This window comes from Globicephala melas, chromosome 20, assembly GCF_963455315.2.
Source record: "Globicephala melas chromosome 20, mGloMel1.2, whole genome shotgun sequence".
NCBI lineage: Eukaryota > Metazoa > Chordata > Mammalia > Artiodactyla > Delphinidae > Globicephala > Globicephala melas.
Window position 1 is genome coordinate 6,005,464 of NC_083333.1, and position 17,347 is coordinate 6,022,810.

General features: G+C 35.5%; 1 protein-coding gene across 2 annotated transcripts in view; it reads left to right on the forward strand.

Moving 5' to 3' along the window:
- The window catches only part of NSRP1 (nuclear speckle splicing regulatory protein 1), a 64,628-nt gene that overhangs the window by 13,035 nt on the left and 34,246 nt on the right, over positions 1–17,347 (forward strand). The window lies entirely within an intron of this gene.

A 17,347-nucleotide genomic window follows, 5' to 3' on the forward strand; every position in this document is an offset into this window, starting at 1 on the left:
TTCCTGTCTTACCCCTAGGTTCTTCATGACCTTTTTTTTATTTTTCTAAGATTCCATATATATGTGTTAGCATATGGTATTTGTTTTTCTCTTTCTGACTTACTTCACTCTGTATGACAGTCTGTAGGTCCATCCACCTCACTACAAACAACTCAGTTTCATTCCTTTTTATGGTTGAGTAATATTCCATTGTATATATGTGCCACATCTTCTTTATCCATTCATCTGTTGATGGACACTTAGGTTGCTTCCATCTCCTGGCTATTGTAAATAGAGCTGCAATGAACATTTTGGTACATGACTCTTTTTGAATTATGGTTTTCTCAGGGTATATGCCCAGTAGTGGGATTGCTGGGTTGTATGGTAGTTCTATTTGTAGTTTTTTAAGGAACCTCCATACTGTTCTCCATAGTGGAGAGTCAATATTTGTACAGTTGCTTGAATTGTATTTCATGAGGTTAATAATCCTGGTTAATCCTGATGTCTCCAACTAGAAGTACTTGAAGTCAGAGAAATTCTCTTGCAAGACTGTTCCCTTTTCTCCACACCCTCTCCAGCATTCATTGTTTGTAGGTTTTTTGATGATGGCCATTCTGACTGGTGTGAGGTGATATCTCATTGTAGTTTTGATTTGCATTTCTCTAGTGGTTAATGACGTTGAGCATTCTTTCATGTGTTTGTTGGCGGTCTGTATATCTTCTTTGGAGAAATGTCTATTTAGGTCTTCTGCCCATTTTTGGATTGGGTTGTTTGTTTTTTTGTTACTGAGCTGCATGAACAGCTTGTAAATTTTGGAGATTAATCCTTTGTTAGTTGCTTCATTTGCAAATATTTTCTCCCATTCTGAGGGTTGTCTTTTCATCTTGTTTATGGTTTCCTTCGCTGTGCAAAAGCTTTTAAGTTTCATTAGGTCCCATTTGTTTTTATTTCCGTTTCTCTAGGAGGTGGGTCAAAAAGGATCTTGCTGTGATTTATGTCATAGAGTGTTCTGCCTATGTTTTCCTCAAAGATTTTGATAGTATCTGGCCTTACATTTAGATCTTTATTCCATTTTGAGCTTATTTTTGTGTATCGTGTTAGGGAGTGTTCTAATCTCATACTTTTACATGTAGCTGTCCAGTTTTCCCAGCACCACTTATTGAAGAGGCTGTCTTTTCTCCACTGTATATTCTTGCCTCCTTTATCAAAGATAAGGTGACCATATGTGCATGGGTTTATCTCTGGGCTTTCTATCCTGTTCCATTGATCTGTATGTCTGTTTTTGTGCCAGTACCATACTGTCTTGATTACTGTAGCCTTGTAGTATAGTCTGAAGTCTGGGAGCCTGATTTCTCCAGCTCCATATTTTGTTCTCAAGATTGCTTTTGCTCTTTGGGGTCTTTTGTGTTTCCATACCAATTGTGAAAGTTTTTGTTCTAGTTCTGTGAAAAATGCCATTGGTAGTTTGATAGGGATTGCATTGAATCTGTAGACTGCTTTGGGTAGTATAGTCATTTTCACAATGTTGATTCTTCCAATCCAAGAACATGGTATATCTCTCCATCTATTTGTATCATCTTTAATTTCTTTCATCAGTGTCTTATAATTTTCTGCATACAGGTCTTTTGTCTCCTTAGGTAGGTTTATTCCTAGTTATTTTATTCTTTTTGTTGCAATGGTAAATGGGAGTGTTTTCTTAATTTCATTTTCAGATTTTTCATCATTAGTGTATAGGAATGCCAGAGATTTCTGTGCATTAATTTTGTATCCTGCTACTTTACCAAATTCATTGATTAGCTCTAGTAGTTTCCTGGTACCATCTTTGGGATTCTCTATGTACAGTATCATGTCATCTGCAAACAGTGACAGCTTTACTTCTTCTTTTCCGATTTGGATTCCTTTTATTTCTTTTTCTTCTCTGATTGCTGTGGCTAAAACTTCCAAAACTATGTTGAATAAGAGTGGTGAGAGTGGGCAACCTTGTCTTGTTCCTGATCTTAGTGGAAATGCTTTCAGTTTTTCACCATTGAGGACAATGTTGGTTGTGGGTTTGTCATATATGGCCTTTATTATGTTGAGGAAAGTTCCCTCTCTGCCTACTTTCTGGAGGGTTTTTATCATAAATGGGTGTTGAATTTTGTCAAAAGCTTTCTCTGCATCTATTGAGATGATCATATTGTTTTTCTTCTTCAATTTGTTAATATGGTGTATCATGTTGATTGATTTGCATATATTGAAGAATCCTTGCATTCCTGGGATAAACCCCACTAGATCATGGTGTATGATCCTTTTAATGTGCTGTTGGATTCTGTTTGGTAGTATTTTGTTGAGGATTTTTGCATCTATGTTCATCAGTGTTATTGGCCTGCAGTTTTCTTTCTTTGTGACATCTTTGTCTGGTTTTGGTATCAGGGTGATGGTGGCCTTGTAGAATGAGTTTGGGAGTGTTCCTCCCTCTGCTATATTTTGGAAGAGTTTGAGAAGGATAGGTGTTAGCTCTTCTCTAAATGTTTGATAGAATTTGCCTGTGAAGCCATCTGGTCCTGGGCTTTTGTTTGTTGGAAGATTTTTAATCACAGTTTCAATTTCAGTGCTTGTGATTGGTCTGTTCATATTTTCTATTTCTTCCTGGTTCAGTCTTGACAGGTTGTGCATTTCTAAGAATTTGTCCATTTCTTCCAGTTTGTCCATTTTATTGGCATAGAGTTGCTTGTAGTAATGTCTCATGATCCTTTGTATTTCTGCAGTGTCAGTTGTTACTTCTCCTTTTTCATTTCTAATTCTATTGATTTGAGTCTTCTCCATTTTTTTCTTGATGAGTCTGGCTAATGGTTTATCAATTTTGTTTATCTTCTCAAAAGAACCAGCTTTTAGTTTTATTGATCTTTGCTATCGTTTCCTTCATTTCTTTTTCATTTATTTCTGATCTGATCTTTATGATTTCTTTCCTTCTGCTAACTTGGGTTTTTTTGTTCTTTCTCTAATTGCTTTAGGTGCAAGGTTAGGTTGTTTATTTGAGATGTTTCCTGTTTCTTAAGGTAGGATTGTATTGCTGTAAACTTCCCTCTTAGAACTACTTTTGCTGCATCCCATAGGTTTTGGGTCATCATGTCTCATTGTCATTTGTTTCTAGGTATTTTTTGATTTCCTCTTTGATTTCTCCAGTGATCACTTCGTTATTAAGTAGTGTATTGTTTAGCCTCCATGTGTTTGTATTTTTTGCAGATTTTTTCCTGTAGTTGATATCTAGTCTCATAGCGTTGTGGTTGGAAAAGATACTTGATACAATTTCAGTTTTCTTAAATTTACCAACGCTTGATTTGTGACCCAAGATATGATCTATCCTGGAGAATGTTCCATGAGCACTTGAGAAAAATGTGTATTCTGTTGTTTTTTGATGGAATATCCTATAAATATCAATTAAGTCCATCTTGTTTAATGTACCATTTAAAGCTTGTGTTTCCTTATTTATTTTCATTTTGGATGATCTGTCCATTGGTGAAAGTGGGGTGTTAAAGTCCCCTACTATGAATGTGTTACTGTCGATTTCCCCTTTTATGGCTGTTAGTATTTGCCTTATGTATTGAGGTGCTCCTATGTTGGGTGCATAAATATTTACAATTGTTATATCTTCTTCTTGGATTGATCCCTTGATCATGATGTAGTGTCCTTCTTTGTCTCTTGTAATAGTCTTTATTTTAAAGTGTATTTTGTCTGATACGAGAATTGCTACTCCAGGTTTCTTTTGATATCCATTTGCATGGAATATCTTTTTCCATCCCCTCACTTTCAGTCTGTATGTGTCCCTAGGTCTGAAGTGGGTCTCTTGTAGACAGCATATGTATGGGTCTTGTTTTTGTATCCATTCAGCCAGTCTGTGTCTTTTGGTGGGAGCATTTAATCCATTTACATTTAAGGTAATTATTGATATGTATGTTCCTGTTACCATTTTCTTAATTGCTTTGGGTTTGTTATTGTAGGTCTTTTCCTTCTCTTGTGTTTCTTGCCTAGAGAAGTTCCTTTAGCATTTGTTGTAAAGCTGGTTTGGTGGTGCTGAACTCCTCAGCTTTTGCTCGTCTGTAAAGATTTTAATTTCTCCATCAAATCTGAGTGAGATTTGATGGAGAAATTAAAACACTTTAAATATGTCCTGCCACTGCCTCCTGGCTTGCAGAATTTCTGCTGAAAGATCAGCTGTTAACCTTATGGGGATTCCCTTGTGTGTTATTTTTCCCTTGCTGCTTTTAATATGTTTTCTTTGTATTTAATTTTGACAGTTTGATTAATATGTGTCTTGGCGTGTTTCTCCTTGGATTTATCCTGTATGGAACTCTCTGTGCTTCCTGGACTTGAGTAACTATTTCCTTTCCCATATTAGGGAAGTTTTCAACTATAATCTCTTCAAATATTTTCTCAGTCCCTTTCTTTTTCTCTTCTTCTTCTGGAACCCCTATAATTCGAATGTTGGTGCGTTTAATGTTGTCCCAGAGGTCTCTGAGACTGTCCTCAGTTCTTTTCATTCTTTTTTCTTTATTCTGCTCTGCAGTAGTTATTTCCACTATTTTATCTTCCAGGTCACTTATCCGTTCTTCTGCCTCAGTTATTCTGCTATTGATCCCTTCTAGAGAATTTTTAATTTCATTTATTGTGTTGTTCGTCGTTGCTTGTTTCCTCTTTAGTTCTTCTAGGTCCTAGTTAAATGTTTCTTGCATTTATTCTATCTCCAAGATTTTGGATCATCTTTACTATCATTATTCTGAATTCTTTTTCAGGTAGACTGCCTATTTCCTCTTCATTTGTTAGGTCTGTTGGGTTTTTATCTTGCTCCTTCATCTGCTGTGTGTTTTTCTGTCTTCTCATTTTGCTTATCTTATTGTGTTTGGGGTCTCCTTTTTGCAGGCTGCAGATTCGTAGTTCCCATTGTTTTTGTTGTCTGTCCCCAGTGGATAAAGTTGGTTCCATGGGTTGTGTAGGCTTCCTGGTGGAGGGGACTAGTGCCTGTGTTCTGGTGGATGAGGCTGGATCTTGTCTTTCTGGTGGGCAGGTCCACGTCTGGTGGTGTGTTTTGGGGTGTCTGTGGCCTTTGGCGCTGCCCTAGTCTCGAAACTCCCGCCCCTGCTCCTCAGACTGCGTCCCCATCTACATTAATTTTTTGAAGTTAAATCATTTTTGTATTCCTGTATTTTGTATTCTTTTTTTTTTTATTTAATTCAATTCAGTGCACTCTACTAGTCCTTTTACTAGTGTTTTCCATTTCTGAGGTCTTCAGCTTAATTTCATTGTCCCATAGTTTTTCGACATGTGCTTATAGGGGCATTATTTCCGAAATTCTTTTTTTTTTTTTTTTTTTTTGCAGTTCGTGGGCCTCTCACTGTTGTGGCCTCTCTCGTCACGGAGCACAGGCTCCGAACGCGCAGGCTCAGTGGCCATGGCTCACGGGCCCAGCCGCTCCGTGGCATGTGGGATCTTCCTGGACCGGGGCACGAACCCGTGTCCCCTGCATCAGCAGTTGGACTCTCAACCACTGCACCAGCAGGGAAGCCCCCCTAAATTCTTAATTGTTAAGGAGTGATTGATTTCCTGTTGCTTTGTCACCTAAATAATCTATCTGAATGGTTGTAGAATTTCTAGAATAACAATTTATTTCAAAACTTTGTAGACTGTAGTTATTTTCCCTGGCGCTGAGTATTTTTATGAGGAAGTAAAATACTGTCATTATTTTATCCCACTTTCAATGACTTACTTTTTTATTGGCTTGGACAGCTGGTGAGTATTTTCTTTATATCCTTTAAGTTCAGTGTGTTTTGGTGCAAATCATTTTGAATTACTTTTTCTGGAATACATTGTTGTTTTTTACCTAAATATTTAACTATTCCTTCATTTCATAGAAATTTATCGTCATCATGTCAATACTTTTTCTGATCCATTTGCTTTTTATCTTTTATCTTTTTGTAGGATCATCTTTGTCTTCCATATCGTCATGCATTCATTAGTTCATTCAGCTATTTAGTGATTCCCTCCTCTGTGCCAGTGAAACAAAACAAAGCCACTGCCTTTCTGGAGCTTACATTCTGGTGGGAGGAGGAGAGGTGATAAATAGTTAACCTAACAGATGAGTAAATTACATGTTAGTTTAGAAGATGACAAGGACGAAGAAAAAGTAGTTGGGTAAGATGAGAGAGTTAAACAGATATTTGGAGGAATTACTCAGTCTTTGTCTTTTTCTCTGCATCAAAGATCATCATCTTAAACCTTTGTTAATACTTCAGTTAGATCTTTTCTATTTTTTTGCTGTTTCTAATTTATTTGTTGGTTCTAGTGGTGTTGTTTTAGTCCTTGGTGTATTTTCTCAGTTCTTCAGTCTCCCTTTCCATCCCTTTTATTGTTCTGTTATGTGATCATTAACTTCTTTGATTTAATTCATGGTCTTATTTTGAAAGAGTTTGACCAGGAAGAGAGGAGACGGAGTTGATAGAAGGAATAATGGTAGAGTTGGTGGAAATTTCCTTTTTGTTTTTGTTTTCTTAGGATGAAGGTGTTTTGTACATGTTTAAAATGGAAGAAGCTGAAGGAAAAGGGGAGATTTTATGCTAAGGAATCTGAGGTGTCAAGAAGTTAATTAACCTGTATCACACACAGAGTACTTAGGTAATAGAGCTAGTTTTTGATCCCAGAAGATCTGCCTGTTACCAAAGTCCATGCTTTTAAACATGATAATATATTGCCTCTGAGAGGCAGTTTGTTTGTAATAGAGTTTTTAAAGTTTGAGAGAGCAATGGAAAAAGGGTTAGTTGAGGAATTGGCAGAGCTAGAGACTTCAGAGTCAACTTGTTTACTAGTTGGAAAAGGAACACAAGCTTATGTTGAGATGTAGTTTTTATCATGTGAAATTACACAACTCTGCCTTCCAGTGATTTAGGAATATTTTGAGGAGATGGGTCTATTAATTTTCAACAAAATGGATAGCTAGTTGTTCAGTTTTTTTTTTAACAGTCTTATTCCAGGGGTTTTCGGCGCTTCAAGAGAGGCATTAAGAAACGTATGGGGTGGCTTTTACTTATCACAGTTACTCAGAGAGAGTGTATTGACAACAGTTTGATGTGGGCCAGGAATTGTAAATATTCTTCCTCTCATTTACCCCCATTCATATAGGTGAAATCCCTCTGAACATGTGTACAGATGAAAAGCTATAATTTTATGAGCCTTGGACCTGTTCTTTTTACACGTAAACACAACATATGTTTTGCACATTCTTTTTTTTTTCTTGGTTGGGGGGTGGGGGTTGGCCCTCACTGCTCAGTATGTGGGATCATAGTTCCCTAATCAGGGATTGAACTTGCACCGCCTGCATTGGAAGCACAGAGTCTTAGCCACTGGACCGCCAGGGAAGTCCCTGCACATTCTATTTTTATTAAATAAAAGTTTTGTTTTGTTTTTTGTTTTGGCTACACCACACGGCTTCTGGGATCCTAATTCCCTGATCAGGGATTGAACCTGGGCTCCCTGCAGTGGAAGCACGGAGTCCTAACCACTGGACCGCCAGGAAATTCCCCAAAATAAAATAAAACTTTAAATACTTTTAAAAAGTATTATTTTTATGTGGCAAAAGTATTATTTTTATGTGGCAAAAGTATTATTTTTATGTGGCTAAATTTTCCCCTATTTTTGACTGTCTTATAGATTAAGTGAAGATTGTATCTTATTCTGTTCTTAACTTTACCAAGAGTTCACCAATTTAAGAAAACCAGGTCACCGTCCCCAGTGTCACTTGTGGTATTTGAGTCACCAGTTCTACAGTCAGCATTTGTATCTGTAGCATTAATGGTGATTACAGTGATTCTGCCTGTTAGAAGCATTTGACAACTTACTGTCTTCTAATGTGGTTATGCATTTATATATTGAAATATAGTATAATTCTCCTATAAATTAATTTCCCTTTATTTTTTTAGTTCTGTAAGGATGTATGTGTGTATCCAAAACTGGGTTAGAAAGAAGAAATGGGTGTGTGTATGTATAACTTTTAAGAATTGTGTGTAGATGTTTATATTATCTTTTCATTTTCTTTCAGTATGGATAAGGAGTATTTACAAAGTCTTCCTATAAAAGAGGGGTATTGAGTATGATAGGATGAGAACTACCATTATGTACCTTCCCCACTGATATAAAATGATTCATTTATTATGTATTAAATTCCCATAAATATGCAGGTCTCTTTCTCTGGACTGTTTATTCTGTTCCATTGATTTCTTTCTCTAATCCTGCTCCAATGCCATTTTATTTCAATTACTCTAGCATCATAATCTGTTTTGATAGATATAGTGGGACAAAGAATAAAAAAACTAATATTTATTGAGAACTTGCTATATGTTAAGTACTGCTCTAAGTGTTTCATATTAATTAGCTCATGTAATCATCACAATAATATTAAATATTACTGTATTTTATCAAATGTAAGATACTTTGATATTGATGCTTTCTTGATGTTACCAGAAAGTGACACTGGAAAGTGTTCATATACTATTGATGCATTATTATTGCTTTCTGAGTGACAGCTATTCTTTCAAGAAATCATCAGTTTCTGAGAGGTTAAAGTGAAAAATTTGTTTTAGAATCAGTGAAATAGGTTGTCATCTTCATTTCACAGTTGAAGAAACAAGCAGAGTTTGCCTAAGATGACGTAGTTAATTGGCTTCATAGCTCATATGCTTGGTTGGGATCTTTTAAATTTATTGTTACATTTATTATATTTTCTAAGTGTTTATTGCTGATATATAACAATAGTTATTTTTGCTCTGGGTTCATGGTAAATACCTTTTTTCAAATGAAGGGAGTTCCCCTTTGTTGTAGATTTATCATCCCCAAGTCTTATTGGGCAACCCTCTCTACTGGGTCCATCTCTATGGAGTCCTCCCATCAGATGCCTCTCCCTTTGGGAGAGTATACTTCCTGCCCCTTGATACTAGGCTTATTCATGAGACTTGTTTTGGCAAGTGTGGAATGTGAATGGAAGTGATAAGCTATATCCTGATTTAGCCATTGCTTTTTTTTCCCTTTGCCATATGAACAGCATGTTGCAGATAGGTAGTATGAGCAAGAAATAAACCTTGTGTTGTAAGCCATGAGATTTTCGTGTTTCTTAATGCAGGATAAATTAGTGAAAGTTGGTCAGTAACTCTGGATTGCCAGAAATTTTTATTAGGCATTTCCTCCTCCCCCTAGCTCCTGGAAACCACCATTCCACTTTTGTGAATTTGACTACTCTTCTTACCACATATAAGTGGAATCATACAGTATTTGTATTTTTGTGACCAGCTTATTCACTTAGCATAATGTCCTCAAGGTTCATCCATGCTGTAGCACGTCAGAATTTCCTTCCTTTTTAAGGCTGCATAACATTCAATTGTATGTATATAACACATTTTCCTTATCCATTCATCTGTCATGGACACTTGGGTTTTTTCCAGCTTTTGACTATTGTGAGTAATGCCACTATGACATTTGTGTACAAGTATGTTTTGAGTCCCTGCTTTCACTTCTTTTGAGTATATACCCAAGTAGGACTGTTGGATCATACGGTAGTTCTGTGTTTTTGAGGAACCACCATATTGTTTTCCACAGTGGCTGTACCATTTTACATTTCTGCCAGCAATGAACAGTGGTTCCAGTTTCTCCATATCCTTTCCAATCCTTTCAGTAGTTATTGACTATTTTTTTAATAATAGCTATTCTCATGGTAGTGAAGTAATATCTCATTGTGATTTTGATTGCATTTCCCTGATAACGGATGTTGTTGAGCATCTTTTCATATGCTTATCTGTCATTTGTAGATCTATTTTAGAGAAATGTCTGTTCAAGTCCTTTGCCCATTATTAAATTGGGTAGTTGAGGGGTTTTTTTGTTGTTAAGTTGTAGGAGTTTATTCTGGTTATCAATCCCTTATCAGATATATGACTTGTGAATATTTTCTTCTATTCCATGGGTTGCTTTCTCACTGTTGATAAGTGTACTTTGATACACAAAAATTTTAAATTTTGTTGAAGCCCAGTTTATCACATTTTCTTTTGTTGTCTGTGCTTTTGGTGTCATATCCAGTAAATCACTGCCAAATCCAGTGTCATGAAGCTTTTCCCCTGTTTTCTTCCAAGAGTCTCAACTCTTAGGTACAGGTCTTTGATACATTTTTAGTTAATTTTTGTGTATGTTATAAGGTAAGTATTTGCTCTTAAGTCACACTGACCTAGTTTTCTTGTTCTGTTTTTACCTGGTATTGGTGTAGCTTTCCATCTTTTTTTTCTTTTCTAGAGCAGTGGCTCTCCAGTTGTAATTTGGAGGCCCCTAGATGTCCTCAAGATCCTTTCATGAGGTCTGCAAAGTCAAAACTATTTTCATCATAATACTAAGACGTTGTTTGCCTTTTTTACTCTCATTTTCTCACAAATGTACAGTGGAGTTTCCTAGATACTGCAGTACATGTGAATTGCAACAAATTGAACACAGAGCAATATGAGAAAACCCAAAAATCTTCTGCTAAATAGACTTGCAAAAATATAAAACACCGCCACTCTTCTTAGTAAATTTTTTTGCTAAAGTACAGTTTTTTTCATAAGACTGTGGTTAGTATGAAATGAGTTTATTGCTGTTTTTCAGTGAATTAATAAGTATTTAAAATTTTCTGTTTTACTTTCTAATGTGATAAATATTGATAGGTATAACTCATATAAACGAAAGCTCTTTGGGTCCTAAATAATTTTGAGCGTAAAAGTTTCCTGAGGCCAAAACATCTTAGAGCCTCTGCTTTAGAACATTTAACAGAGGAAATATGTTCCTTTAAAATATTTTAAAATGCACAGTGATATTTTGCATTTGGTCCTTGACTATTTCAATTTCTTCCTTTTTTAAATCTGTTCCAGTTTCTACATTTTCAGCTAATTTTGTTTTTTTGTATTTTCCTAAGTAGTCATTCATTTTTCTAGGGATTCAAATTATATTTGTAGAGCATTTTAATAATAGTTAAAATGCTTTCAAAAAATCTCTTCTGCATTTGTAATTATGTCTCTTTTTTTCCCTGATGTTGTTTATTTGCAATTTCTTTCCTTTTTTCTTGATCATACCTGGCAAAAGTTTACCTATTATATTACCTTTTCAAAGCATTACCTTTTTTTTATTGGTCATCCAACTATCTTTTAGTTTTCTATTTTATTACTTTGTTCTCTGTTATTTCCATGTAATCTTTCTTTGTTCTTAGTCTGTTCTCTCTTACATTCTTCAATTGAACATCTTTTTTGTTTCCTAAGAAATTTATTAATGGCTGTAAATTTTTCCATAGTCCTGCTTTGCATGTCATAGGCTTTGTTATTTGCCTACCTCATTGTATATTTTTTAAAAAGTAGTTCATAATTTTTGTTTTGATTCTCTTTTTTTAATGAAGGAATCATTTAGAATTGTGTTTTTAATTTCCAGGTATCTGGTCTTTTCCTTCCCACTTGCTATTATTAATCCTAGTGCATTTTGCCTGTGAACATGGTCCATGTGACTTCTGCTTTTTGTAATTTCTTGGCATTTTCTTAATGGCTCAATGCAGATTTTGTGACTGATCCATGTATATTTGAAATGAAAATTTCTTCTGTTTTCTTTAAAGTACTACACATACTTGTACTATAACAAACATTCATGTACATATATATGAATATATATTCATATTTGTATGTATATTTGTGCATTCATTTATTTAATAGACACAAGCAAGTTGACTGTCTGTCATGACAGTCTTTAAAATTTTTTGAATGTGACTACTTTTAGGTGGGGCTTGTACTCTTTGGTTAGCTATAGTTTCTACCAGTCCCTGTTGATTACTATAGGCTGCATCTCCCTGGCCCGGGAATGAGTTTATATTCTCTGTCCAAACTTAACTGCATTGTTCAAGTCTATACCCTTTCTCACTTGGTATCTATTTGATTTTTCTCTTGAGTATGGTATGGTAGTTTTCCACTATGGTTACAGTTTGTTGCTTTCTCTTTTTAAATAAATTTTATTTTTATATGTTTGGAACTATGTTAATTATGTAAAGATTCATTAATATCTCCATGGGTTGTTCCGTTTTTGCCTTGACTTAAGATTTCTTTAAATTAATTTTGCTGGGTTTTTTTTAGCGTGTTCGTGCTGTGTCTCTCTTCATCTCTTTATTTTCAGCTTTATTGAATTCATTCGTTCGTTACCTTTTTTTGTATCTCTTGGATATAGCTGTGTTTTGTTCTTGTCTTTTAAATAGGTGATTATGATGTTTGTACTTATTCCTGCCATTTTATATCTCTTGTTTACCATGCTTATTAATCATATATTTCTTGTTTTTTCTTCTGTTTGTTGGATTAAGTTTTTGTTGATGTGGTAATGGTGGTTGTTCCATTTTACCCTTCTCTTTGGGAGCTTTACATTGTGTTATTTTAATGTTTACCCTTAAAATTTCAACACAGTAATTAAATTATTCTAATGGTGTTTAGAATAGAATATTCACATCCTCTCTTGGACAAGTCAAGAACCTTAGCAATTTGTTTTTAATTTATTTTATTTTTGGCTGCACTGGGTCTTCGTTGCTGTGCACAGGCTTTCTCTAGTTGTGGCAAGCAGGGGCTACTCTTCATTGCGGTACGCGGGCTTCTCATTGCGGTGGCTTCTCTTGTTGGGGAACATGGGCTCTAGGCACACGGGCTTCAGTAGTTGTGGCACATGGGCTCAGTAGTTGTGGCTCTCGGGCTCTAGAGCTCACGCTCAGTAGTTGTGGCCTATGGGCTTAGTGCTTCACGGCATGTGGGATCCTCTCAGAACAGGGATCGAATCCATGTCCCCTGCATTGGCAGGCGGATTCTTAACCACTGTGCCACCGCGGAAGACCAAGCGGGGGCTACTCTTCGTTGTGGTGCACTGGCTTTTCATTGCGGTGGCTTCTCTTGTTGTGGAGCGTGGGCTCTAGGCACGCAGGCTTCAGTAGTTGTGGCATGCGGGCTCCGTAGTTGTGGCACGCAGGCTCTAGAGCACAGGCTCAGTAGTTGTGGTGCACGGGCTTAGTTGGTCCGCAGCATGTGGGATCTTCCCAGACCAGGGCTTGAACCTGTGTCCCCTGCATTGGCAGGCAGATTCTTAAGCACTGTGCCACCAGGGAAGCCCAGCAATTTTTTACTTTCTTCCATTTTTCTCTTTTTTCCTCTTTCTCTGTTACCTTATGCTGATTACATTTGAGATTTTAGTTGCATGTATTTTTTTTAACAGTACATGCATTGTTGATTTCTGCTTCCTGCTTCTTTGTTTGTACTTCCATTAGTATTTTCTCAAGTAATTCTTTTAGAGAGTATCTGTGGGTGATAATCTTTGAATCCTTGCAGATCTCCAGATGTCTTTATTTTGCCTTCACTCTTGAAAGATAGTTTGGCTACATACAGAATTCCAAGTTCAAAATTACTTTCCTTCAGAACTTTAAAATAACAGTTTGTTTTCCTTTTATATCCACTATTTCCAAATGGAGGCATCTGATATCAATCTGATTCTTTGTAAGTAATTTTCACTCCCAGCTTCCTTCTTAGGTGTTAGGATTTTTCTCTTTATCCTTGGTATTATAAAAATTTCACCAGGCTAACTCAAGCTCCTATGTTCACTATTCTCAATTAAGGGCAGAAATGAATCTTTTTATTTACCTTTTCCAAGAAAGGCAGCATGTAAGGATCACCTGCATTGCTGCTTCTAATGCAAAAACCCCAGCTAATTTATCTTTATCGTCTTCTGCTCTTTGTATCCCTTACCTCAGAACATGTAGTGCCCTTGGAACCATTCCCATCTTTTCTAGCATTCAGCCTCTGGGCAGTTTGGTTTCTAGTCTTCTATCTTCCTCAAGTTTCTAGTCTATTGAAAGCACCGTTTCTTGTTTTTCAGCATAATTATGGATTTCTTTTCTGTCATTCTAAGGGTTTGGAAGAGGAGGAGGCTGCAGTGTGTATTTTTTTTTTTTTGACATCTTTATTGGAGCGCAGCATGTATTAATTTGCCGACTTAAACCAGAAACTTTGCATTGCTTTCCTAGCTCTGAGATCTTGAGCAGATTGTTTAATCTTTTTAGTTTTAGTTCCACATTAAAGAAAATCTCTATAATATCTAAACGTTTATTTTAAGTATTAGAGGTACCTTAAGTGCCTAGTACAGTGCCTGGCACAGAATAGAAGTATAATAAATGGTAGCTACATTGCTACAATAAAAATGATATCTTCTTTGTGTAGAATAACTGTCATCATTAATCATTAGTCGTCTGAAAGTTACTTGTGCTGTCTCCATGCACTTTGTATTAGACTCATATTTGGTAGCCTGGCTTTTTTGTGACTTTTTAATAGAATCTTGATCTTCATTTTGGGTTGTGGCCATTAGCTAAGAACCATTATATTAGAAAAATTTTCTATAAAGAAGGCAATAATAACCATAATTATATTTTTGCATTATTATTGTTTTATTTGGTTTCTATACAATCTCATTGCACCTTTTTTAGTCATCATTTTTAACTGACAATTTCTAATTAGATGATGGTAAAAGCCTTACTTCTAAATTTGCTGTTAAATAACAAAATTAGTTTTCTGTTTTCTAAAACTATACACATCTTTCTCATACACTGACAGGCTTTGATATTGCCTATTCTAGCTTCACCATAAAAAAACATTAAAAAAAAGTTTTTCGTTTATTTTCATGTTGTGTTTCAGTGTGTGCAGTCAGACAGAAAGCAATAATCCCCCATCTCATTCTTGGATTTATCAAAAGCTGAAAATAAAATAGATCAGATCACTTTCTGAAACAAAATTACTTTATTAGTTTAGTAATAATTTGAGGTTACTTTAAAGATAAGAAGCAGCATTTGGGAGGAGATTCATTTCCTGCCTTTGGGCTTTATCTGTAAGAACTACATCTTCAATGTCAAGAGATTGTGTATTTATAACTGAACTCTAATAAAGTCTGTACTGGGGTTTACTGCACACCTGACTTGGTCATTATGATTATATATTAGGTGCCAAACTGTTGCTTGTCTTTTGAAAAAAATACATTACCAGATATATTTCATTAAAATTTGGCCTGTGTGGGGAGGATTACAAGACCATCAACTATTGATTATAAGTGTGCTGGTTATTACCAACATGGTTAATGATGTTCCTTTGGGAAATAAGTGGAATAAAATGTAGTTTTCCTTTTATTGGTGAATTAAGCAATAATTGGAAGAGGTGTTATTATAATAAATGTTTTTACTAAATCTTATAAAATGTTTTTCTACCACTCTTTTTGACTGTGCAACATAAGATATCGAGAATCATGTTCTGAGTTTTTTTTTTCGTTTAATCCTTATCTGTCACTATATGTGGATATTAAAGAACTGTGTTCTTTTCCTTATGAGCGGTCCAAAATTACCCTCTTATTTACACAACTTTTATGCTTCTCCCATTTTGCTGTCTTATCACAGAGAAATTGTCACATGAAACAGATAAGATTGTTATTTCAGAACAGCATCCTTCATGACATTTTCATCTTTGTGTTGTTGGTGCACGTGTGTGTATGTCTTTCTGGAACTGTGACATCTCTGACAAGGAAAGAACTGTTAAGCATGTAGTAATGTGCTTTTTTTTAAACAATCAGAGAATTCTTAGTCATACTTCTCATTTCAGGGCACACTCACATTATCAGCCTGCACAAGACTCTTATTTTATTTATCAATTTTCCTCTTCATCCCCTCTCCCATTGCCTTTTAAACATACTGTGTTATGTTTGATATATATGCTTGAATATGTGTGTATGCTTTTGTATTGTGTTGTTTTGAGTGTGTATTTTTTTTTTTGGCCACGCCCTCAGTTCCCTGACCAGGGATTTAACCCAAGCCAGGACAGTGAAAGCTCAGAATCCTAACCACTAGACCACCAGGGAGCTCCCGAGTGTGTATATTTTATATATATATGAGCTTCACTGTATTGTAGATCTCATTTTTTTCAATTAATACTACATTATATTGTATATACCTAGTTGATTCTAACGATAGCATATTACATGCATCATATTTTATCCCATTCCCCCAGAGATAAACATTTAAGTTATCGTCAGTTCCCTATCACAGCACTATAAAAAACATTCTTGTACATGTCCCAGTAAAAGCCAAATAGAAACCAAAGGGTTTCTTTGGATTTCTGGATCAGAGAGTATATAGATACATTATTTCACTAAGTACTGGCAAATTGCTTTCTGGAATGACTGTACCAATTTGCATTCCATTGGTGGTCTCTATTTCTTCATCTTGTTAACACTTAATAATTTTTCCAATTCTTCATTGTTTTACTTTGCACTTCATTGATTGTTAATTATTAGGCATTTCTTCTTTCTTTTCTGTAAATTTCTCATTCATATCCACTACCCTCCTTTCTATTGTATTTCCTGTCTTTTTTTATGGTATGTAATTTGGATAGTAATCCGTTGTTAGTTTTAGACATTGAAAATCTCTCAGTCTGTTACTTCTTTTGCGGTCCCTATGGTGAGGATTGCTAATTATACACATAATTCTATCCTTCCCTAATGCAATGACAGAGTTTAAGCTGGGCACATAGCTGCTCAGTTAGGGGTTGTGTTTTCTGCTTTATCATTAGCTAATTGAGACCACATGACTAATTTTGCCAATCAAACATGGACAAGGTATTATGTGCATTCTTACCTCAATGTGGGCTTCTTTTCTACCTTGTCGTAAGTTGGAATATGGATAGGTTTATTATTTCAGGCCATGACCCAACTTTCTGTGTACCCTTGTGATAGCTGGAAAGAGCTTGGGTTTCTGAATGACCATATGGAACAGAGAGCTGTCTTGCCAAACTGAACTGTCCCCTTGGTGGAACAATAATCTAGAGAGAAACTTAATTAGCAGTATTTGAGAGCTAATTTGTTATTGTAACTTAAAGTTGACTATAATATAGTGTCCTTTATAGAGCATAAATTCTCTCTCTTTAATATAGTCAAATCAATTATTCCTATATGGTTTGTGCTTAAGAGGTCTTCTTTAAGAAGCTCTTCATCACCCTGAGGCTACCAAGATATTCTCCTATCTTCTATTAGATATATAATACTTTTTATGTATAGGTCTTTAATCCATCTTGAATTCACTCTTTATATATGTTGTGAGGTAGGGATCCAACATTATTTTTCTTAAAATGTACCAGTTCTCCCAGTACCATCTATAGACAGTGTGTGCTTACCTCTTGATTTGTGGGTCATCTTTATCATGTCAAGTTCCCATATATTCGTGAATCTGCTTCTAATCTCTCATTTTATTACAGTTTTTTTTATTATTATGGCTTAGTAGTAAATCTTACTA